The sequence below is a fragment of the Anabrus simplex genome, chromosome 8, assembly GCF_040414725.1.
Source record: "Anabrus simplex isolate iqAnaSimp1 chromosome 8, ASM4041472v1, whole genome shotgun sequence".
NCBI lineage: Eukaryota > Metazoa > Arthropoda > Insecta > Orthoptera > Tettigoniidae > Anabrus > Anabrus simplex.
The window spans coordinates 124463495-124488644 of record NC_090272.1 but is presented as its reverse complement, the minus strand read 5'-3'; the positions used below and the strand labels follow the sequence as shown (position 1 = coordinate 124488644).

The 25150-nt window shown below is 42.3% G+C and overlaps 1 non-coding gene across 1 annotated transcript; it reads right to left on the bottom strand.

The window, feature by feature from the left end:
- Positions 1-24470: 24470 nt before the first annotated feature.
- TRNAP-UGG (transfer RNA proline (anticodon UGG)) lies at positions 24471-24542 on the bottom strand. The gene has a single exon. It is a non-coding gene; the product is annotated as a tRNA-Pro (tRNA).
- Between the last annotated feature and the right edge of the window lie 608 nt (positions 24543-25150).

The window sequence follows — 25150 nt, the reverse complement described above, 5'->3', positions numbered from 1 at the left end:
GCAGGATATGATCCCTAAAGATGAGAATTATAGGTACTAAAAACATTTAAAATAGGCAGGCATATAGGCTCTTAAACGAGCCAAAATAGACATGTAAATAGGCGCTAACGTGTAAAATAGGCAACAAAATAGGCATGAAAATACTTATAATTTAATAACACACTCAATTACTATAAAAGGAATTTACAACAAGCAAGATTTCAATGTTTTCCGGTAACAATCTTGTTCTCCTGTCGGGCAGAATATTTTGTACTGAGAAAAAGAACTCTCAACATCACAGTGATTGGACAAAACTTCAATGAAGCCACTTCATCTGGTTTTAGTTCATCTGCTACATCTACCTCACCTCGTAGCACCCTGGCAACTTTTACCGTCACTTTCCGTAGTGGATTCTGCTGCAGGACTCTTATGGAACATTTTGCTGACAGCGGCTACCTTCCCAGAGGTTCGGTCAAGGACTCTCCTGACTTCTTCAACAACCTTAAATGACTCCACCAGGGGAAAGCCACTCTTCTCCAACTCGGTGATTACTCCCGGCAGCTTGTTGAAGTTTGAAGATGCTCCAGTTTATGCAGGGGGATATTAGCTCCCACTATTGCAGTGCACAGGTTTATCGAAAATTGTTGTTGGTCGCTGTTCATATTGGACTGGTAGAAAAGCTGCGATGACAACCCTTTCTGTACTAGCGTCAAATGCATTGCAGTATTTCTATGTTGATCTATATAGTATCTTTTCACATTCAGTCTGAAAAATAATAAAATTGACTTAAATTACAATGTTCCTATGTCTTAAATTTCTACATTGGACTATTTGGCACTAATGCTTACTATAGAGATGCATTTGTTTCATAAAAAGAGAGAGACTATTAGAGGTGATGTTTCTAGAAGTACAAAACTTTAAAGTAGGAACAAGAGAATTCGTAATTTACGTGGAAATATGTCCTCAAAAATGTTCAGTTACAATCTGGCAGTTTCCTGTCGAGTTCAACAGGTGAAAAATTAATTAAAATGACGTGAAACGATACCTGAGTAGCGTAGAGGAGAGATCCTTCCTCTGTGCTTGCCAGGGACTCTCCAAGCTGCCCATAGCAGTATATAAAAGAATTAAAACGGAAGCACTGTAAATATCAGATTTGTGAACATTTTATATGTTGCTATTCGCTGGCTTTGGTCAGCCGGGTCAGCTGTCATGAAGACTATTTTCTGTTGCCTGCAATGTTAGAAGTGGGCAAAACCGATTTAAACAAAAAGTCTGTAGTACTGCAATTTTTCAAAAAATTCGGAGAATCATATCATATATAAACACTGATCTCACAAGCCAGCTGTTTGCCCACAAGGCTGCTTGCTCCCCTCCAGCACAACGGTTACTAACCTGACCTTACCAATCCAGACCATCGGTCTTTTCACTGGCCTGGTCTTGTAATGATAGTCTTTGCAGCCTTGTAAAACACGCTGTGACATCGTCCATCTTGTATGGCTAGCCTCTGTGACGTTAGATCTTCAACCTGTGTTTCGCAAAGGCTTAGCGGAAGAGTAATAGAGTTCACTAGAGCCTACACATAACGCTGGTGAAAGTTACTCACGATTTTTTAAAATTACATATCAGTTGTAGTCCGCTTCTGCGAAGTAGTAGTTAGTGTGATTAGCCGCCACCCAAGGAGGCCCGGGTTCGATTCCCGGCTCTGCTACGAAATTTGAAAAGTGGCACGAGGGCTGGAACGGGGCCTACTCAGCCTTGGGAGGTCAACTGAGTAGAGGTGGGTTTGATTCCCACCTTAGCCATCCTCGAAGTGGTTTTCTGTGGTTTCCCACTTCTCCTCCAGGAAAATGCCGGGATGGTACGGTACCTAACTTAAGGTTGCGGCCACTTCATTCCCTCTTCTTTGTCTGTCCCTTCCAATCTTCCCATGCCTTCATAAGGTCCCTGTTCAGCATAGAATGTGAGGCTGTCTGGACGAGGTACTAGTCCTCCTCCCCATTTTCATCCCCGACCCAACGTCTCACGCTCCACGACACTGCCCTTGAGACGGTAGAGGTGGGCTCCTTCGCTGAGTCCGAGGGAAAAACCTACCCTGAAGTGTAAACAGATTAAGAAAAAAGAAACTATTTCAGTAGTAAATCTCTATTTTCACAGGAAATGAATAGGGTTCAAAATGCCTATTTTTAATTTTCATCCACTCTGTGACAAGAGACCTTCGGCGTTCTAACTCCTCGTACAGTAATTAAATGATTATTTACATTTTAGCAACATAAATTATTGAAAGTTCACGACTAATACAGCATTGCAACGAAACAACTTTCCATAATACGTAAATTAATAGGCCTATAAATGCTACAATGAAAAAAAAAAAAAGATAAAAGGAACAAAAGAACTTTCCTCCTTACAAAAAGCTTGGCAGAAGACTACACTTCCATGCGTAGTGGAAATGGGATCTCCTGTGATCCACCTCTTCAGTCAGTACGACGACGATTTTTCTTTGCAATTACATTTTTTTACGTCACGCCGACACAGATAAGTCTTATGGTGACGATGGGATGGGAAAGGCCTAGGAGTGGGAAGTAAGCGACCGTGACCTTAATTAAGGTTCAGCCCCAGCATTTGCCTGGTGTGAAAATAGGAAACCACGGAAAACCATCTTCAGGGCTGCCGACAATGGGGCTCGGACCCACTATCTCCCAGATGAAAGCTCACAGCTGCGCGCCCCTAAGCGCTCAGCCAACTCGTCCGGTGATTTTTCTTTGGGCATTGCCACAGACACACTTCTTCTTCACAATAAATCACATGCTCTGAAGATATAGCGTACGCGTACAACAGTTCACATCGAGAAGGAGGTATAAGGGATATGGGTTGTGCAACGTACATCGACGATGATTGATTCTCGCATATGTCTTAGAAGGTTGGAGGGGTTGAAGGCTTTGAGGTCAAATTGTTCCTTGTTTCTCCTGACGGAAATTTCCCAAGAACTATTTCTGGTGACTTCCGAGAATTCCCATTTTTGTGTTTGGGGCAAACAGATTTGAGAAATGAGAAGAAAATACCGTCGAGCAAATCAGTTATAATATAATGTACTGGAAGAAAATCAGCTTCGTTAAAATAGATTAAAAAGGCATCACATAGGCAATTATACTCCGAATAGGCACAAACCCCTGAAATAGGCATTTATAGGCACAATAAAACCAACGAATTCTAGCTTAATGGACCCTAAAATGGATTTTTATCTTAAAAGCCTACGTTTCTGTACACAGGAATAAAATAGGCAAATTCCCGTCTCTAATGATCACTGCTGTACCGGGAGATACACCTCAACTCCGCACGTTCAAAGGAAGCGCCTTTATGAACTCCTCTATCGACCAAAACGTGAAATTGCTACTACAGGAATTTGAGACATTAATCTGAATATGTCACTAGTGAATAATTGAGAAGTTTGATCATTTCTAAGTTTCCTAAACTGATTGGATTTATTTTGTTTTGTTTGGCTGTGCATCAAGAAGTTTGGACATTTCTCCATAGATGCCATTACAAAAACGGAGGTCATGCACTCTGGTGCAAGGCAGAAGAACTTGTAATTTAAAGAAGTTTCTAGGTTTTCATAACTGAATCAATGTTCATTTATTTTTGGGTTAGCAACACTTCTTTTTCATTCCGCCAGTTTTGAATCTGACCAATCATGATTTTTTGTAATTTATTTTCAACCAATCCCGCATTTCTAGTTCACTTTGAATTAGCCAATAAAATTTGAGAGGGTGTGTCCGGATTAGTCCAGAATTCTCTCGAACCTTCCCTGAGGGTATATAAGTTACGGCTTTTCAAATTTCCTGGTCTCATTGATCGTCGTCTTTCTGAGCGTGTGTATTAAGGCAGGAGGCGGGGCGCCTCATTCTTCGGCAGGCAGAACATCAGCCAGGTAATGGCCACATAAATTCTTTCTTGCTGTCTCCGCATACTTATCCGAGGGGAAAGTCCAAATTTCTAACTATGTAACTAACATTTTCTAAAATGTAAAGTTCCGTTTCGGCTAATATAAAAATTTCATGAAGTCTTTAACTGTAAATCGGGGATAGAGGGTGCGTTACCCTCTCGAGTTCCCCTTCAACTTGGTTCGAGGTGATAACGACTTTGTAAATGTTTTTCTTCTTTTCTGTATTGCCTTAAAGTAACCTTCATTCGAGTCACCTCAGTAGCTTGGGATTAGCCCCTGTATATCTGGGCCGAGAGCCCCGTTAGGATGTTATTCTTCATTATCTCGGAGTGCAAGTATACGCCTCCGTTCATTTTGTGTTTGGGCCAGTAGTCTAACCTGTTCTTTGTCCATGAAGGCCCAGTAGGTTGGGTAATAGATACCCCTGTGTCAAAGTAACTTATATTGTAAATTGTGCCTAGAGAGGCCAGAGAGTGTAAGATTTTTGATGTAATGTTGCCTTAAGCGGGCTCTTAGAAATTCGTTAATGTTGGAGAGCATGTAAGCTCTTTTTAAAGTTTTCTTTAATTGCAAGGGGTGCCTCTGGAAAGCTAGAGATTGTAACTTTTGGAGCAAGTGCTTTTGAATTGGGGGATTTCTTCCCTTGCCTAAATTATACCTCAATGACAGATTTTGGGGATTAAAAATAGAGAACCCCAGAATAGAGAATTTAACAGCCTTGGGCTACAAGCCCCAAATTTACAAGTTCTGAGCTACCAGCTCAAGTTTACACAATTTACAATTATATAAATGAGGTATAATTTAGGCAAGGGCAGAAATCCTCCAATTCAAGAGGTTGCTATTCTTCTAACGACTCATAATGATGGTTTAGATAAATCTGCACACGCCAAGGCTCCTCTCAACCTTGTGTCCCCTCCTCCCCTGGAGAACCGACTGGGGGACTTACTCCGGAATCTAATTTGAGATTGAGTAAAACAGTGAGGTTGTCTTGGGAAAATAACAGTGGTGGTTTCCCGTTGCCTTCCACTGACCCACCATTCCTGTCAGCTCACCGACCCAGTTTCCCGCTAGGACTGGATACCACTGGGTTGCTCGGCTTAACAGGGGCTCCGCGTGTAAGTAAAAATGGAAAAAGTGAGGTGTTAGAGGCTGAAAGAACTCTCTTAGTGAGTTCTTATAATCGCATCACATCCCCATTTAAGCCAGAGTCTCAAGGTGATCGCAGAGACTCTTCCTAGCTCGCTTCCCAGAGCCCCAAATATTTATAATTAGTCAACAATAATGTGAGTGAAGTAAGTAAAAACAACAACAACGACATAAGTCGCAAATTCACAACAATTGTGAAAAGCCCACTAAAAGTTATTCAAGGTCCAAATTATGAAAGAGCAGCATATTTCAATATCTATATCTATATCTATACACAGGGTGAAGCGTAATTCGCGCACTCGGGCGTCGCAGCGCGACTCCTCACATACCAGCAACAAAAAAATGTCTCTTACAAAATTTCGTCTTGCGAGTATATTCGACAGAAAAACGACGTTGAAGAGTAGCAATCTGGCAACACTGTAACCACATGTAGGGTAACTACCTCTATCAGCAGATGTTAGCCGTACTGTACAGTTGGTGCAGTGGGTAGAGTTTTGGTTTAGCATGCAGGAGGTCGAGCGGTCGATCCTGGGATGAGGCGGATGTTTTTTTATTTCGTAAATGTAGTCCAGGTCCGCCTCTGTGGTGTAGTGGTTAGCGTGATTAGCTGCCACCCCCGGAGGTCCGGGTTCGATTCCCGGCTCTGCCACGAAATTTGAAAAGTGGTACGAGGGCTGGAACGGGGTCCACTCAGCCTCGGGAGGTCAACTGAGTAGACGTGGGTTCGATTCCCACCTCAGCCATCCTGGAAGTGGTTTTCCGTGGTTTCCCACTTCTCCTCCAGGCGAATGCCGGGATGGTACCTAACTTAAGGCCACGGCCGCTTCCTTCCCTCTTCCTTGCCTATCCCTTCCAATCTTCCCATCCCTCCACAAGGCCCCTGTTCAGCATAGCAGGTGCGGCCGCCTGGGCGAGGTACTGGTCACACTCCCCAGTTGTATCCCCCGACCAAGAGTCTGAAGCTCCAGGACACTGCCCTTGAGGCGGTAGAGGTGGGATCCCTCGCTAAGTCCGAGGGAAAAACCGAACCTGGAGGGTAAACAGATGATGATGAAATGTAGTCCAGGTGGTATGGTATCTGGCATCTTAATCGTCAACAGCGATTGCAGCGGGTCCTCTAGAAACCATTTGCACTTGCATACTACGATCCTAGAAATGGACGAACAATCGTTTTCATTGGTCAGCTTTGAAAGGCGCCCTTTCCACGTCGTGGGCGTGAATTTATTCGCACCACTTCATCTACTAGATGTGAAACCTGTTTGTTTCAGCTGTCTATTTCTTATTAGTCTAACCAGGTATTTGTTGTTTCAGCGTTACAAAATGTTGTAAATGTAGGATACATGTAACCTCAGAAACGGTGTCTTACTGTATTACAGTAGGTAATGTCAGATGGAAATTAGCAAATAAAAAAGCCCCTCAACCCAGGATCGAACCATCGACCTCCTGCATACCAACCAAAAACGCTAACCACTGCAGCAACTGTACAGCACGACGAAGACGTGCTGACAGCAGTAGTTACCCTACATATGGTTACAGTGTTGCCAGATTGCTACTCTTCAACGTTCGTTTTCTACCGGATATACTCGCAAGACGAAAATTTGTAAGAGACATTTTTTTATTGCTGGCATGTGAGGAGTCGCGCTGCGACGCCCGAGTGCGCGAATTACGCTTCACTCTGTATAAAAATAAAAGGGAGTGTTTGTGTGTGCGCGATGCCCAGTCAAATCTACGGTATGCAGAGATCTGAAAGTTTCAACATAGGTAGATGAAAGGGGTCCGAATGCACCTCGAAGCCGGATTTTTCAGTTTCGCTTTCGTTGGTGAGTTATGAACGAAAAAGCCGTCGGAAAACGTGTGTTGGGATATGACAATCCAACGTGCTGTCACCAAGATTAAAAAATGTATAGATTCACTGTCGCTAGGCAACGTACATAAGATAAGTAGAGAACACAAGTCAAGAAGCTATTTTAAGTCCATGGTGTAGAAAGCCATTTTCAGCCCCAGACACGAAGAGCCAAATTCAGTCCGTAATATCCGGTAGTGTTTGTCTGTGCGTACGTGTGTGATGCTCAGGTAAATCTATGGCACACAGAGATCTGAGTTTTTTTTAACATAGGCTTATTGTTCGATGAATATTTACACAGGTTTTACCCGATATTCATTTTACTCACTAAAATGCCAGAGAATATTACGAGTATTTCAGTATATTAGCAATAAAACGTGAACAGTATTTCCTTTCAACTAACTCAATCTTATAGTTTATTATTTTATATTTCATTCAGAGGAAACATAAGATAGATAAACAAGGAATAGTAAACCGAAGGAGATGACCGTGCGATTAGAGGCTCGTATCTGTGAGCTTGCATTCGGGAGATAGTGGGCTCGGCCCCCACTGTCGGCAGCCCTGAAGATGGTCTCCAGTGGTTTACCATTTTCACACCAAGAAAATGCTGGGATTTTACCTTAATTAAGGCCACGACCGCTTCTTTCGAACTCCTAACCCTTTCATACGTCATCGTCCCCGTAAGACCTATCTGTGTCGGTGCCACATAAAACCAATTTTATATTTAAAAAAAAAGATTAGTAATACATATACCAGTCAAGATGCCATTTTAAGTCCATGCCATAGGAAGCTATTTTCTGTTGTAACCAAGGTTGAAGTTTACAGAACACAACTTTTATTGCTTCACTTTATGATATTTACACAAATAACTGAAATTTATTTTGAAGCAAAAAGGAATATTGAATCTTGAGAAAAGTCTGTCTTTATACAATATGTACAGGTTTGCAGTCTTTATATACACTTCTATCTTGAAAAGATAGTCTTTGTGAATTGACACTTTGATAGTCGAGAACTATCTGGCACACTAACATAAATGTTCATGAGAGTCCTTGTTTGTTGAAGTGCCTGAATTCCTAAAAAGCAAGTTCAATTGATTGAAGAAATTCCACCTAGCGAAACTAAGGGAGCTTGCATAAGTTAGGGAATGAAAATGGCTTGTAAAAGAATTACGGAACATAGGCAGCGGAAACAGGTAAGGGAGCGGTGACCAGAGGTGAAACCTCGTACTGCCAGAAATTCAGTCCACCTGGTCGAAGCACATTTTCAAGAGGAGTAGCCTCCGTGCTCGACGTAGGGTGTATTCTGGAGCTGGCCACCGGGGCAAGTGGGCAAGTGAGCAGGCAGGGAGCTCTATTTATAGTACACTCGATGGTCAGGCACGCGCACTGAGGGCTGCGCGTCGAAGCTAGCAGAATGATACACAGGCGCGCGTGCAGCTGGCTGGCGGAGCGAGAAAGGGAGCGCCGGACATACAACACCCTCCCCTCCTAAATACGCCGGTACGGCGTGAAACGGCGGCGGCGCTGGCGGCGACTGCGATGCTGGGGCGGAGCTGCTGATGTTTCTGTTGTATTGTCCGGAGCTGGAACTGGGCGGAGTGGCGCTGTCTCGTCCTGAAAGGAACCCATTGTTATTAAATGATCTAAAGCGCGTTCAGCAATAGATTTATCTGGTTTAGCAATAGCATCAATAGCTGGACAGGGGCGGTAGCGCAGACGTATCTGATCTTGATGGCGGCAGATACGTTTCTCCGTAGTCTGTATCTCGTAGAGACGATGACCCAAAGATCTGCAGATGACTCCAGGTATCCAGAGTGGGTTGGATTTGAATGTCCTGGTGTAGACCTTGTCGTTGAGGGAGAACTTCGTTGGTGAGGTCTTATGCTGGGCCGGAAGAGGCTGTAACAGAGAAAGTAAAGTTCTGTGAGGTCGTCCATGGAGCTTCTGTGCAGGAGTGATATTATCAGCGCCGGGTAGAGTTCTGTAGTTGTTTAAGAGTTGGAGCAAGGCTTGGTCTTTAGTTAAGCCTGAAGAGACAGCTTTCTTCATACTTCTTTTAAATGTTTGTACGAAGCGTTCAGCTTCACCATTAGATTGAGGGTGAAAAGGTGGTGCTAGGATATGACGAATGCCATTATGTGTACAAAAGTTCTGAAAAGCAGTAGCTGTAAATTGAGGTCCGTTGTCCGAAATGAGTACTTGCGGTAAACCTTCTGTAGTAAAGATTTTCTGGAGAGCACGAATGGTAGCTTCGGTTGTAGTAGTCGAATGCATGTCCACGACATATGGAAAGTTTGACAGTGAATCGATGACTATTAACCACATGGAATTGAGGAAAGGACCTGCGAAATCGATGTGAACTCGTTCCCATGGAGTAGTAGCAGGAGGCCATGAAGCAAGATCAGAAGACGGGGCGTTCTGATTCGTTTGACATTGCTCACAATGACGTATTAGCTTTTCGATGGCGGCATCAATACCGGGCCAGTAGCAGTGCTGACGGGCGAGTTGCTTTGTTCTGGATATACCCCAATGGCTTTGGTGTAATAATTCGAGAACTTGTTTCTGTAGGCTAAGTGGGATAACCACTCGGAAGATGGTGCCTGCTTCTAGTAGTACAACTCCGGCACGAGTCGTGAGACGATGCTGCATACGATGATAAGGTGCCAGGTGGGCAGGAAGTGTGCTCTGAAGAGGCCAACCGTTGCTGATGTAAGTACGTACAGTAGCAAGTGTACTGTCCTTATCCGTAGCTTTAGCTATGCAGGTAGCATCAATAGGAAAACTGGATACAGTATCTTCAAGTTCTATGTCCAACTGAAGACATTCAGATTCTTGAGAATCGAAGGCAGTATCAGGACCAACGGGTAAGCGGGAGAGGGCATCAGCATTACAATGCTGGGATGTGGCTCGATATACAATCTGATAGGAATAATCAGAAAGGAACATGGACCATCTTTGAAGCTTTCTGAGGGAATTCTCTGGGATCTTATTACCAGGATGGAATAAGTGTACGAGAGGCTTATGATCGGTAATGATCAGGAAATGGTTGCCATAAAGATATTCATTGAAACGGCGAATACCAAAGATGATGGCTAAAGCTTCTTTCTCTATCTGTGAGTATCGACGTTGATGGTCATTAAGTGTTTTCGAAGCGAAGGCGATGGGGCGTTCTTGTCCATGACGATCCTTCTGGGAGAGAACGGCACCGACACCGTAGTCTGAAGCGTCAGTAGCTAGCGTGATGATCTTGTCGGGCTGAAAATGAGTGAGTTGTATAGCTTGAATTAAGGCGTTGTTGATTGTTTTCCATGCCTGTTGGCATTGCGGAGTCCACTGAAACTTAACACCTTTTTTACGTAGAGCGTTTAATGGAGCTGCCACTGTAGCGAAGTGTGGAATGAACTTATTATAATAGTTCGCTTTGCCTATGAAGGACTGAAGCTGCTTGAGGTTCTGAGGTGCTGGCATGTTTACTATCGCGGAGACATTCTGCATACTAGGACGAATTCCATTCTTATCAAGTATATGTCCGAGGTAGTGAACTTGAGGCTGAAAGAAGGTACATTTAGCGAGATTCGCTCGTAGTCCATTGTCTTTCAATTTCTGGAGAAGAAGGCGGAGATTGGTTAGATGTTCCTGATGATCTTTTCCAGTAACAATAATATCATCCAGGTAGTTAGCACAACCGGGAATTGAGGCGGTGAGTTGAGCCAAATAGCGCTGAAAAATAGCCGCTGAGGATGAAACACCGAATGGGAGCCGCTGGAGCTGGAGCAGTCCAAGAGGAGTGTTGAGAGTGAGAAATTTCTTAGATTCTTCGTCTAAAAGTAGCTGGAGATATGCTTCTTTAAGATCAACTCGAGAGAAGAATTGTCCACCAGAGAGACGACGGAATAAGTCTTCTGGACGTGGAATAGGAAAGATATCGGTTTCGAGTTGTGCGTTGACTGTAGATCGAAAATCGCCACAAAGTCGAACATTACCATCAGGTTTCTTGATTACCACGAGTGGAGTAGCCCATTGACTAGAAGTAACTGGTACTACAATTCCAGTTTGTATCCATCTTTCTAATTCTTTCGTGACCTGGTCTTGAAGTGCTAGGGGTACTGACCGTGCTTTGAGGAAGCGAGGCTTAGCTCCGGATTTCAGCTGTATGTGAGCTGTATAGTCTTTTGCTGTTCCGAGCTGAGAGTCGAAGACTTCAGGAAACTGCGCTAGGAGAGCGGTAACGTCAGAAGTAGGATGCAATGTAGATATGACGTTAATGTTGTCATGTATCTGGAAACCAAATAAGCTAAATAGATCCATGCCCATAATGTTTGATGCAGTGTAGTTGTTAACTACGAGAAGAGGAATGGCCTTCTGAATTCCTTTATAACTAGCCTGAAGCTTAATTTGACCTTTGATGTCAATTTTCTTCTTGTTAAATGTCACTAGCTGGATGTCAGCTGGAGAGCATGAAGGTGAATTTAAGTCGTGGTAGGTAGTCAGGTTAATAATAGAGACAGGTGATCCAGTGTCTAATTGAAAATCGACAGATCGATCAGAGAATGAGAGAGGAATGATGATTTTGTGAGAATCCTTTGTGGGAAGAATAAGATTGATCTGATCAACTTCCATGTCTTGGCGGGGCTGTATATGCTTCCGGCGCGCTGCAGTAGTCTTAGCAGGGCGGAGCGAACTTTGACAGACAGTCTGAATGTGTCCAAGTTTATTACATCGTTCACAAGTAGCTTTGAAAAAACGACAGTCACGACGTTCATGATGCTTGAAACAACCTCGGCAGGAAGGCAGGAGTTTCGATGTGTTTTTAGAATTGGGCTTCCGTGTAGCATTACGAGAGGGAACCTGGCGAGAATGCTTGGTGGAGAGCGCCTTATCCGTACGGTTCACTGTAGCAGAGGACTTGCGGGCCTGATGCGAGACTTGTGCAACTTCGTGTGGAGAAGCTATGGCTGCGGCAGTCTTGGTAGTAAGCTCATAAACCGTAGCAATACGCTGGACGTCTTCTAAAGAAGGGTTACTCTGCTTGACAGCGTCAAAACGTATTTTGTCTTCAGGAGTATGTAAAATTATCATGTCCCGAATGAGAGAATCAGTGTAGGATGAACCACAACCGTCCTTGGAGCAGATGAACTGGCAGGGTTTAGCTAGACCACGCAATTCAGTTATCCATTCAGTATGTGTCTGATGGGGTTGCTTTCTGCTCTGAAAAAATTTATAGCGAGCAGCCACTATGTGAGGAGCTTGGGCATAGTGTTCCGTGAGACGGGCCAAGAGCTGCGTGAAGGGTACCTCAGATAAGTGTTCTTCTGGACTTAATTTACGTAGTAATTCACACGTAGCATTGCCAACCGAACTAAGAAATAGTGCGCGGCGGCGTTGATCATCTGTGACAGAATGGCAGATGAAATGCTGTTGCAAGCGGGCTAAATAAACTGACCATTCTTCCTTAGCCGGATCAAAAGCAGAGAACGGAGGAATAGCTGATGGCTGTGTAGAGACAGAAATAGCTTGAATAGCCTGAATTAATGCTGCCTGTTGCTGTTGCATAAACTGTTGTTGTTGCTGCTGTAAGGCTTGGAAAATCGTAGCGAGTTGTTCCGCAGTAGCCATTGCGAGATGCGTGCAAGAAAGAGTAAGGTAAGCTGTGTGTCAGAACTGGTTGGAGTGTCGTTGCTGTGTAGCACGTCGCCGTAGAGTTGACAACTGGGCCCGTTGAATTGTAGTGTTGGTTTCGTGTGTACCTCGTCGCTATAGAGTTGGCAACTGGGACCGAAGAATTGTAGTCTGTCGCTGTGTTACCTCGTCGCCATAGAGTTGGCGACTGGGGCCGATGAATTGTATTTTGGTGCTGTTTTACCTCGTCGCCATATAGTTGTGTTGTAACCAAGGTTGAAGTTTACAGAACACAACTTTTATTGCTTCACTTTATGATATTTACACAAATAACTGAAATTTATTTTGAAGCAAAAAGGAATATTGAATCTTGAGAAAAGTCTGTCTTTATACAATATGTACAGGTTTGCAGTCTTTATATACACTTCTATCTTGAAAAGATAGTCTTTGTGAATTGACACTTTGATAGTCGAGAACTATCTGGCACACTAACATAAATGTTCATGAGAGTCCTTGTTTGTTGAAGTGCCTGAATTCCTAAAAAGCAAGTTCAATTGATTGAAGAAATTCCACCTAGCGAAACTAAGGGAGCTTGCATAAGTTAGGGAATGAAAATGGCTTGTAAAAGAATTACGGAACATAGGCAGCGGAAACAGGTAAGGGAGCGGTGACCAGAGGTGAAACCTCGTACTGCCAGAAATTCAGTCCACCTGGTCGAAGCACATTTTCAAGAGGAGTAGCCTCCGTGCTCGACGTAGGGTGTATTCTGGAGCTGGACACCGGGGCAAGTGGGCAAGTGAGCAGGCAGGGAGCTCTATTTATAGTACACTCGATGGTCAGGCACGCGCACTGAGGGCTGCGCGTCGAAGCTAGCAGAATGATACACAGGCGCGCGTGCAGCTGGCTGGCGGAGCGAGAAAGGGAGCGCCGGACATACAACATTTTCGTTCTGCCCGTGATATCCGGAATTGTTTGTCTGTATGTATGTGTGCGATGACCAGCCAAAATCTACGGAACATACGTGGACACAGCATTTCACCGAACACTCATGGCTGTGTAAAAAAGAGCGATTTTTACTTCAAGAAATGAAGCTGTCGGCGTCATCGGCAAGCAACCTTTATGGTTTAATAGCATCTAACGCGGTTGAATTAATAAACACGAGCGAAGCCGCGGGATGATGCTACTTTTCAATAATTAAGCTAGCTGCTGTCTATTCTAAAAATCTAACACACAAACATCATCGCGGGTGGATTATATAGATAAAATAACAACTTTGTTTTTACAAACTACAACAAAAAGTCACAGGCCTATCAAATAAAACACACACATGCAAACACCTATATTAAATATTTATTAAACACACTGTGTATGAAAATATTACAGATCATTCAAAATTTCTATCATATGCATAGAACGCCAGAGATTCTAGCCGGACGAGAAAAGATGTGATATTGTTCGCATATCTGACCACAGATAACACACAAAAAATGAGTTGATGGCTGGTGATTTTCTCCTTGGATGCAGAATCTATGTTGGTAACCATAAACGGCCGCCCTGGTGTACACGTGCAGAAGAACAAAGTCTAACTGTTTATGAGGCGTACAAAACTACACTGACCTAGAAGAAAAGACATAAACATTTCTATTTGCGCTACTACAATAATCGTTGGAATTCCACGTCTGTAATTTAAACAATGGCTAGTCCTAATTAATGGATAATCATCACAATATTAATGTTTTAGATTATTATAATCACTGAAGGGATACGCAAAACTTAGTTTCATAATTTATTTCCACTGATTTACTGCATTATTCATTTTGCAGCACGCCTTCAAGACCACATCATCGATTTCATGAGGCGTGATAGTCGACCAAGGACATGATTAACTGTTTACAGATACAGTAGAGACAATACGCGACACTGAGCGAGATATCGAGGGACAGCTATTGGAGCTCTCTCTAGCGAGTAGACCTGAAAACTACTGATTCTGTCATAAGAGCACGTGTATTTTTGTGTGAAGTTTTTGGTGTTATTTATGCGTTCTAAGTGTGTTGATATAATTAAATAGTAGCGTGTGCCATTCCTTGATATCTCCTCTCAACATGAGAGGAAAGGTATGTGCTGTGTTTGGCTGCAGTAACTATGAAGTAGAGAAGAATGCGCGGTCGTTCTTCAGGTTCCCTCGTGACAAGAAAATGTGAGTAATATTGTGTTTGCATATATATTCCTCCAGTGACAGAGATCTTTATAGTACTTCATAATCTTCTGACCTGCTCGACCCATATTTTAACTGGCTTAAAATGTAATACGCATATTTTATTGTATAGTGCAGCAGTTAACCTTCAATACCGATGTGTTGTTGTAGGTGTGATCTGTGGGTTTTGAAATGTCACTGAAGTGATTTGGATAAGGTGTACAAGAGAGAAGGGACGTTACGCTTATATAAGAATTATAAGATCTGTTCAGATCATTTCCAGGCCAGCGACTTTAAAAATCCTCGACTATACAGCCAAGGGTATGTTACATTTTTAGTCTAATTGTACGTAAATATTCCTTAAAGCATCACTATCGACAACATTTTCATACTTTTCTTTCTTTTATCCCTCTTCTCAGGTTAAAGCCGGGATTTTATAGATTTTCTTTCTGTTAGTAGGCTTCATGTTAAGAGGAAAATTGTCCTGCTATTAAATGTTTATTCATTGCATCATGTGTGTAAGGAATGTGCCGATATTTTTATTGACAAGTGTCTTAATGTGATGATTCAATGTTTTTAAATGAGAAAAAAAGACAAATCCAGCCGTAAGAGTTCAGGCAGGAATGCTAAAGCTAAAAAAGTAATGCATAAATGATAGATCAAGCCATTTCACAGCAGTCCATTTCACATCTTGTTTATATGTCTAATTTCAGTCTTTGAATAATAACCTTTTAAATAATTCTTCATTCATTTATCCAGAATTGCTTTAGCAACTTCGAAGTTAATATCTCAATAACACTTTCTTTCTAGACGTAATTTATTTATCCATTTCCGTATATACATTTCCATTGATATTTGAATTTAGCGCGATTTTTTCAGGTCAAGTCACTAGGAGCGCCACCATCGAATTGTCTCCCATTTTAGCAAGGCTAAATCCGTAAGTGTCGCGTATTATCTCTACTGTATTTGCTGTTTATTCCTGGTCATTGTCTCATCAGAAAACATTTAAATCATCTCAACACTTGTAATGAAATACGAGGCGTGTTTTTTAAGTAAGGGCCGTTTGAAAATAACTACACAACGAACGACGATTTTCAAACACCACATTTATTTGCAGATTTTACATACTTTGCTCTATTTTTCAACATAGCCGCCAAGTTTGTTTAAACACTTATCATACCTTACAACTAAGTTTTGAATACCCTCTTCATATACACTTGCCGCCTGCTCCGATAACCAAGATTTCTTGATCAAGAATTAGCGCTGGGACGGCCCTTACTTAAAAAACACGCCTCGTACGTCTTGTCATTGGCACATTGTCATTCAAAATCATACTTAAAATCACTCTTGAATATAATTAAATCGTCATGCATAACTTTATCGAAGCGAATATTAGAACACCACAACTGTCTGTACCGTTACTGCCGTAGATCAACTTATAATTAACTGAAATGTAACTAGAAATTCTATAAGCACTTAAGTAACGACATGTTATCTAAGTATCTAGCTCAGTCTTCCCCTTCACATTTAACTTGGGAATTAGTATCACGTACTTAATCCTGCTGTCTTATTGAGCATATACCATCTTAATGAGCTGGATAATGTTACACGAACTTGGCATGACTATTTATAGGATGTTATATTAACGGTTAACATTTCCTAAAATCTGATGGAGACACTGACTATTTATAGGATGTTATATTGACGGTAAACATTTCGTAAAATCTGACGGGGAAACTTCGTATTTATCTAACACCGGGCCTCTATGCCGTGTTTCCGAACTGACCCATTTCGACTCATCGCATCTCAAAATACATCAGGACAAAATCACAACGTCGCAGATAGTTCTTCAGTCGTCAGATCACGCATTATCCTCTATAGCATGGTCAACTTATAAGTACCCTTAAATAGCATTTCATAATCAAAAGTTTTGCCGCAGTTCACGATATTCCTGCATGGAACTCCCAAAATGTAATCACGCTTTAATAAGCCAATCATTACTTAATCATACTGGACTTTACTTGCCATTTTATTTCTGGAAAAATGATTATTATCACTTTCATAATTACATATTATTATTATTATTATTATTATTATTATTATTATTATTATTATTATTATTATGTTCAAACCACTTCTAGCGTTGTTTCACTAGAACATGCTATTCGTACATGCAATGAAAAATGAAACTGTTTACCAAAATTCCACAAGTTGATAATAAATTACTCTTTATTTTAAGATCTTCATTAATTATTAAACTAGACCTATCATTGTTTAAGTCCAAATAATCGAGACTGAACATTACACAACGAATAAGCTTTACGATGGCCCATCATTCAACCATATCACACTAATATTATTTACAGACGTACAAGAGCTAACCTAAAATATTTAAAACATAGACAAAGATCAAATTCTTGGATCAAATTCATTCCAGTTACTTTAGGTCAATATGGCCTCATTGTAGCTAGTCGTCTACACTAATTATGGTGCTTTCTACTCCAAAATGATAGATACCGGTATTTAATTTGCCATAAATTTACAATAGGCTGATGAATACATTTTTATCTTCTTTATATCACACAATACACAATATAAACCAGAAAGAGACACACGTTAGACATGCACTTATACAATTTTCACGCACAATAAAATTGAATAATTAGATTTTCACTTCGTGCCAATGCACGCGCCCTCATAGACTCTCCTAATTTATTTTTCTTTTTCTTCATCTGTTTACCCTCCATGGTCGGTTTTTCCCTCGGACTCAGCGAGGAATCTCACCTCTACCGCCTTAAGGGCAGTGTCCTGGAGCTTCAGACTCTGGGTCAGGGGGATACAATTGGGGAGGATGACCAGTACCTCGCCCAGGCGGCCTCACCTGCTATGCTGAACAGGGGCGTTGTGAAGACATGGGAAGATTGGAAGGGATAGACAAGGAAGTTTTTTTCCTAGGGGCTTTACGTCGCACCGACACAGGTAGGCCTTATGGCGACGATGGGATAGGAAAGGCCTAGGAGTTGGAAGGGAGCGTCCGTGGCCTTAATTAAGGTACAGCCCCAGCATTTGCCTGGTGTGAAAATGGGAAACCACGGAAAACCATCTTCAGGGCTGCCGATAGTGGGATTCGAACCTACTATCTCCCGGATGCAAGCTCACAGCCGCGCGCCTCTACGCGCACGGCCAACTCGCCGCACGGCCAACTCGCCCGGTAGGGAAGGAAGTGACCGTGGCCGTAAGTTAGGTACCATCCCGGCATTTGCCTGGAGGAGAAGTGGGAAACCACGGAAAACCACTTTCAGGATGGCTGAGGTGGGAATTGAGCCCACCTCTACTCAGTTGACCTCCCGAGGCTGAATGGACCCCGTTCCAGCCCTCGTACCACTTTTCAAATGTCGTGGCAGAGCCGGGAATCGAACCCGGGTCTTCGTGGGTGGCAACTAATCACACTAACCACTACACCACAGAGGCGGACCTCTCCTAATTTCAAGTTCAGATAATTATAAAAACATGTATTATTCACGCACAACGCAATTTTCAAAAAGTACAACTCTATTGAAGAAGCACTTCAAATATTTTCATTCACAAGCAAAACACACCCCTGCGACTTTAAATTTATTTTTTGATCAGGGCTAGTAACATAGCCTATCTTACTAAAGTAAGCAGTTAGACAGCCTTTAAACAATACAGGGACCGGGCGAGTTGGCCGTACGGTTAGGGGCGCGCAGCTGTGAGCTTGCATCCGAGAGATAGTGGGTTCGAACCCCAATGTCGGCAGCCCTGAAGATGGTTTTCCGTGGTTTCTTATTTTCACACCAGGCAAATGCTGGGGCTGTACCTTAATTAAATCCACGGCCGCTTCCTTCCAACTCCTAGGCCTTTCCTATCCCATCGTCGCCATAAGACCTATCTGTGTCGATGCGACGTAAAACCACTAGCAAAAAGGAAATGCAAGTGCAAGGTTTGGAATCTAAGAGCACTGAGCGTCGTCGAGCTCGCAGAAATGCTTTTGTAAAGAATGTTATCTGATACGGATAGGACAGAAAACGTAACTTATGAGCAGTTCGAGTGCTGAGTGAGCACATGCTCCAGTGCGATACCTACCACCTGCTACTGGACTCCTCTATTAGATGTGATCCCTATCACCCCAGAAATATTAATTTGTACTACTTTCATTAACACACTTCTGCTTTGCCAGTCTTTAGGAAGGGCGTTTAATACTTCGTCCTAGTTTAATCATACGTCGCAGTTTCCTTTCGGGGTCACTTGAAGAGTAACAATCCAGCATCGTCGGTTCAAATCTGGCAGACTAAAATCCTTCGCTTGAAGGGCGGGGCAATGTCAGTTCGCCTAAGAGGTCGGTGACGTCTGGTGACATTTGCTGTTTACCCGACAAAATAAATTGCAGTCCCTGCCATGTAAGCTTATACACTAAGGGTACAACCTTACTCTTTCTCTTCTGTCAGTACTGAATATAGTGATTTATACTTATTTTCTACCCAGTTTAAGGACTCTACTTGCCAATAAGACGTCTTAGAGTTACTGTTAATCCTGCAGTTTGACACTATGTTGTCATGATTTTTTCGTGACTTGCGAGATTAAACGTACTGCCACTGCCGTCTTGTGAAAATCACTAGTGTCAGATTTGCGGGTAGGCCAATAAGTAAAGAATATTTTATTTTTCTTTAAAATTGTAAATTTATTTGGGCAATACCAGTTAAGTAGAATTGTCGCATGTTCGAATAATGCATTAATGACGTGGTTGGTGTTAATTGACGAACGCAGCATTTTATTAATACGGTCTTATTTCGTCCAATTCTTATTCATGGAATTCAATTAGATTGTATAAAAAGCAAGAAAAATCTGCAAGAACTTCTCCGAAAAGGAAAGCAACATTACTTCCTCTATAAAGATCAATATTCAGTTGAAATGGAAGGAAATTTCGTTACCAACCTAACTTAACTTAACTTTATAATGATTGTCATGACTTTTGTACGGTGTACATATACAGACTTAGCCTTTGTGTATTCTTATTGACGGTGTATGCGCATGTAATCTATTTGCTTATGTGCATTATTACAGCGTGGTTTCACTTCAGTCCGGCAAGTAATAGCAAATTTCAAGAAGGGAGCTGAATTATTTACACCAGGGACACACCGAAGAATACGGTTATAGTAATGCATAGACTATATCAAAATAGAGGCAGAAATATACAGTATAACATTAAATTGAGTGAGGGTGAAAGAAAGTGTTTATTTCCTTAATTCCTCATTGAGCTAGAAAACCGACTCAGTTATTAAAATCTTGATTGATCACTAGTCCGCCTCTGTGGTGTAGTGGTTAGTGTGTTAGCTGCCACCCCCGGAGGCCCGGGTTCGATTCCCGGTTCTGCCACGAAATTTGAAAAGTGGTACGACGGCTGGAACGGGGTACACTCAACCTCAGGAGGTCAGTTGAGTAGAGATGGGTTTGATTCCCACCTCAGCCATCCTGGAAGTGGTTTTCCGTGGTTTCCCACTTCTCCTCCAGGTAAATGCCGGGATGGTACCTAACTTAAGGGCACGGCCGCTTCCTTCCCTCTTCCTTGTCTATCCATTACAATATTCCCATCACCCACCAAGGCCCACTTTCAGCATAGCAGGTGAGGCCACCTGGGTGAGGTACTGGTCATGATCCCCAGTTGTATCCCCCGACCCAGGACACTGCCCTTGAGGTGGTAGAGGTGGGATCCCTCGCTGAGTCCGAGGGAATAACCAAGCCTGGAGGGTAAGCAGATTAAGAGAGAGAGAGAGAGTTTGATAATTTACTTGAATAAGGGAACCTGCATTATTGTTACGTACATTGCGATTAGTTTGTTGATAGTTGTCTTGTGATTTCAACATGTAACTCGTCAAGCTGGCAGCGGTGATAAGCCATTAAAAAATACAATAGGGTGGCGATATTTGATTTTCCGTGTATTAATATAGGTCGTTAAGTTTTGAAAGATTTCTTTTCAAGTCAATTTTATTGAATCAAGTTTCTTGCAGCTGTCTAGGTCTAAATTCTTTTTTGAATATTTTGTTTAACCCTTTGTTAGACCTACCCTCGTTACTGGATGGAGTACTTTCGACTGGAGTCACTTTTATGCTTTCCACCTGTTCATTGGCAGTTTCTCAGCTTATCGGAAACACTAAGGCCGAGAACCACACACGGCACATTTACTTTTCATGCACTACTACAGTCAATGCTTTCTATTTCGGCGCAAATCTTTCGTCTCTTTCCAGAGACGGACAAAACGTTTGTTTGATATGTCATATGTCAGGCTGCATGGTTAAATGGTTAGCGTGCTTGCCTTTGGTCCAAGGGGCCCCGAGTTCGATTCCCGGCCGGGTCGCAGATCGTAACCTTAGACCCTAATTGGTTATTTTCATTGGTTCGGGGACTAGGTTTATGTGTCGTCCTTAAAAATAGAAAATTAATGAAAAACAAGGAAAGAATAAGAAAAATATCAGTAAAAGTCTAAAAATAATAAAAAATTCCGCTGGTTACTGAAACGAACTTTTTATATTTAATTTTGTTACGGAGATATCCGTGGTAGTTAGAGGTGAAAGAAGGTGTGGGCTGGAATAGGTCTCAAGTACAAAATTAAAGTTAATTTAAAACTATAACAAAGGTTATATTTTCTTTTCAAAATCAATCAATAACAAAGTATAACAGGTACCAAGCAGCAGAGCAACAAATTAAAAAATTACAAATTACAGTTCGTTACAAGATTTGGGCTTCGAGCCCCACACTCACAATCCTTGAGCTATGAGCCCAACTTTACCAATGTACCAAGTTCAATCAAAGGGGCAGAAAACCCCAATCATGCCAAGGAGCACTTGCTCCCAATTACCATGTTAAGCCTCCTAGAGGCACACAGAAAACAAATTTAGGAAAGAGCAGACCCGCTCTCAAAGTTCAAGCCTATCAAAAGCCACAACGAATGTCACTTCTAATTGCCCTCAAGGAACACATATAATGGTACAGGGGTACCTCGTACCCAATCTACTGGGCCTTCGCAAGAAGGAAAACAAAACGGGTTAAGTAAATGGCCCAAAATACAAAGTTGAATGGAGGCGATAACTAGCACTCCTACACAAAGTTTTTGTCTTAAAACCTATGTGGCGCTAGGCCTATAATACAGGGGCTAATCCCAAGCTAGGGAGGTGACCCGTATGAGAAAACTTTACTACATTAAAGAAGAGAAGAACGGTTATGAAAACGTAGTCACCTCCATTTCAAAATGAAGGAGAGTTCGAGAGGGTGAAACACTTTCTATCCCCGCTTTACAGTAAAAGATATTTGTAGATTTTACATAGACAGAAAAGGAATTTACATTTTAAAAAGATGGGTTACATATTAAAGGATTCGAACCTTCTCCGAGAGTTAAACTGCTGAGCTAGCAAGAAATAAAGATGTTAACAGGCCATTACCTTGTTGAAGAACTGCTGCTTGAAGAAAGAGGAGCTTCCCGCCCCCTGCTACATATTCACACACTGAGTTAGATGTTTTACTAGTAGCGCGGAGACAAGAAAATCAGCAGTTTTTATACCCTCGTGGAAAATTCAAGACCTTTCAGGAATGAGTAGACACACCCCCTCAATTTTATTGGATAGCTAAAAGTTACACATCAACATCGAAAAAGAAAGACACTATTGGTCAGAAATTAATTACAAAAATTAGTGATTGGTTAAATTCAAAACAGGCGAAAAGAAAGGATAACTGTTGCAACCCACAAACCACATAACAAAATTTAGTTAAAACAAAACTTAGGAATGCAATATTTCTTCAGGAGAGTACATTCCTTTACACCAGGATACGTTATCATAGTTTTTGGTAGAGACATCTGTTAGAGATTGTCCACACTCCTTAATAGTTCAAAAACACTCAGTGACATCTTCTGAATAACCGTGAAATTAGTTCAGTAGTTAAAGTTCCAAGTTTCTCCAGTAGAGAAGTTTCAATTGGCGCAAGATTTGAACTTGCGTCGTGGAGGTGTACCGCCAGGTACAAATTTCTTAAACACAACTCGCAAATGAGACACGGCAGACAACTGTATAGGCCTACAAACATCCCCCTGTGGTTGGGGGTGGTAGAATAACCCCACGATATCCCCTACAGTCGTAAGAGGTGACTAAAAGAGTCCCCAGGGGCTCTTAACTTGGGAGTGTGGGTTCGCGACCGCGGGGCCCCTCAGCTGAGTCCTGGCATTGCTTCCACTTACTTGTGTCAGGCTTCTCACTTTCATCTGTCCTATCCGAGCTCCCTTGGTCAACTCTTCTTCTTTTCCGACCCCGACGGTATTAGAGCACTCATGGCCTAGGGAGTCTTTCATTTCCAAGCCCTTCGTGGCCCTTGTCTTTCTTTGACCGATACCTTCATCTTTCGAAGTGTCGGATCCCTTCCATTTTTTCTCTCTGATTAGTGTTATATAGAGGATGGTCGCCTCTTAAAACAGTAATCACCACCACCACCACTACCTGTATACAGACAACGCAGTGTCGTATGGTCGCTTGCTGGTCAGTCAAGTCTCCTGGGTTACCTGGCGGGAGAAATGAGGTAATGTATAATATGGTCACACATGTGTATTAGAAAGTTCAGGTAACTACGTAAAAGTTATCAAAGGATAATAAGAAGCTTAGAAAATTCGAAACTTTAATAATTAATGTAAAATGTACATTTTTGGCGATATTCTGTTAAATTCTGTCGCCTGTGTTACTGGAATCTTAGAGGCCCGCGGAAATAATTAAGACGGCCGAGGCGTCGCCTTATTGTCACCCCTACACTAGATCGTACCGGACTGGTAGCTTTGGACGGACAAACTTTGTCCCTTGAAAGTAGAAATGTAGTACTCAGCCAGCAAGAAAATAGATCTGTAGGATATTTTTGTTCTAAGCTTATTTGGTAAATAGTGACTGCAGAATTATCAGGCAGTGAAGTCTTAAAGAATACTCTCCTTCTTACCGGTAAGGAAAAACCTCAATTGAGACACATCAGCTAAACGTTACATCTAAACAATGAACTGATAATATTAAATCAATGGACGGAGAGAGGGGTAGTAATATGATAACAAACTTATTAATAATCCGTAATGATAGAGTAAGATCACTTAAGTTCATTGAAATGAAATGGCGTATGGCTTTTAATGCCGGGAGTGTCCGAGGCCAAGTTCGGCTTGCGAGGTGCAGGTCTTCTGAATTGAGTCCCGTAGGTGACCTGCGCGTCGTGATGAGGATGAAATGGTGATGAAGGCGACACATACATCCAGACCCCGCGCATGCATAATTCACGAATTATGGTTAAAATTCCCGAGCCTCCGGAAATTGAACTTGGGACCCCTGTGACCAAAGGCCAGCTCGCTAACCATTTAGCCATGGAGCCGGGCACTTAAGTTTATTAATCAATAACACCGAACAGTTTATCTCATTATAGACCTAGGGGCATTATTTCAGGTAACAGTGGGACCTGATTGGTGAAAATTGGGATGTTGTCTACCATTATCACTTATCACTCCTAGCCCCAGGTAAACCATTCTTCGGCTTTTTACCTCCGTTCTCATGCAATGGCAAAAGCCACTATTAAATGTGACGTCATATTATTTCAACGTGCAATAATACTTCCCAAAAGTTGAAACTAACGAATGGAACAGCAAAAAGTTGGTGGTTTGTTGAACGGAACAGGACGTATGAACGTTACTGAACGAGTTTCTTCTCTACTTACGAAAATGTCGGGCCCGTCCGGGATTTGAACCCGGGACCTCCTGCACCCAAAGCAGGAATCATACCCCTAGACCAACGGGCCACGTTTGAAGCGCAGGATGTAATAATTCAAGAGTTACTGTAGTACATTCCCCAGCTGCTAGATGTCGGCCGCTGTCAAGTGCCATGTCTCTCTCCAAGTGGGTGTGTGCCGCTACTATGAAATAGCTTAAATGGTAGCAATCAGTTTCGTTCAGTCTCATTGGCAGAATGGTCAGCGGACAGGTTCTCATGAAGGTTTGAAAATACGATTTTCAGGTCCACTGTACTGTACGTTCTTGATGACTGTTGAGTACTCGTGACGAAAAAGTTTACTGAAATAATTGACAACTTTCACTGACATATATACCACGCATGTCCGCCTCTGTGGTGTAGTGGTTAGTGGTCCCGGGTTCGATTCTCGGCTCTGCCACGAAATTTGAAAAGTGGCACGAGGGCTGGAACGGGGTCCACTCAGCCTCGGGAGATCAACTAAGTAGAGGTGGGTTCAATTTTCCCCTCTGCCATCCTGGAAGTGGTTTTCCGTGGTTTCCCACTTCTCCTCCAGGCAAATGCCGGGATGATATTTAACTTGAGGCACTTGAGGCCACGACCGCTTCCTTCCCTCTTCCTTGTCTATCCCTTCCAATCTTTCCATCCCCCAACAAGGCC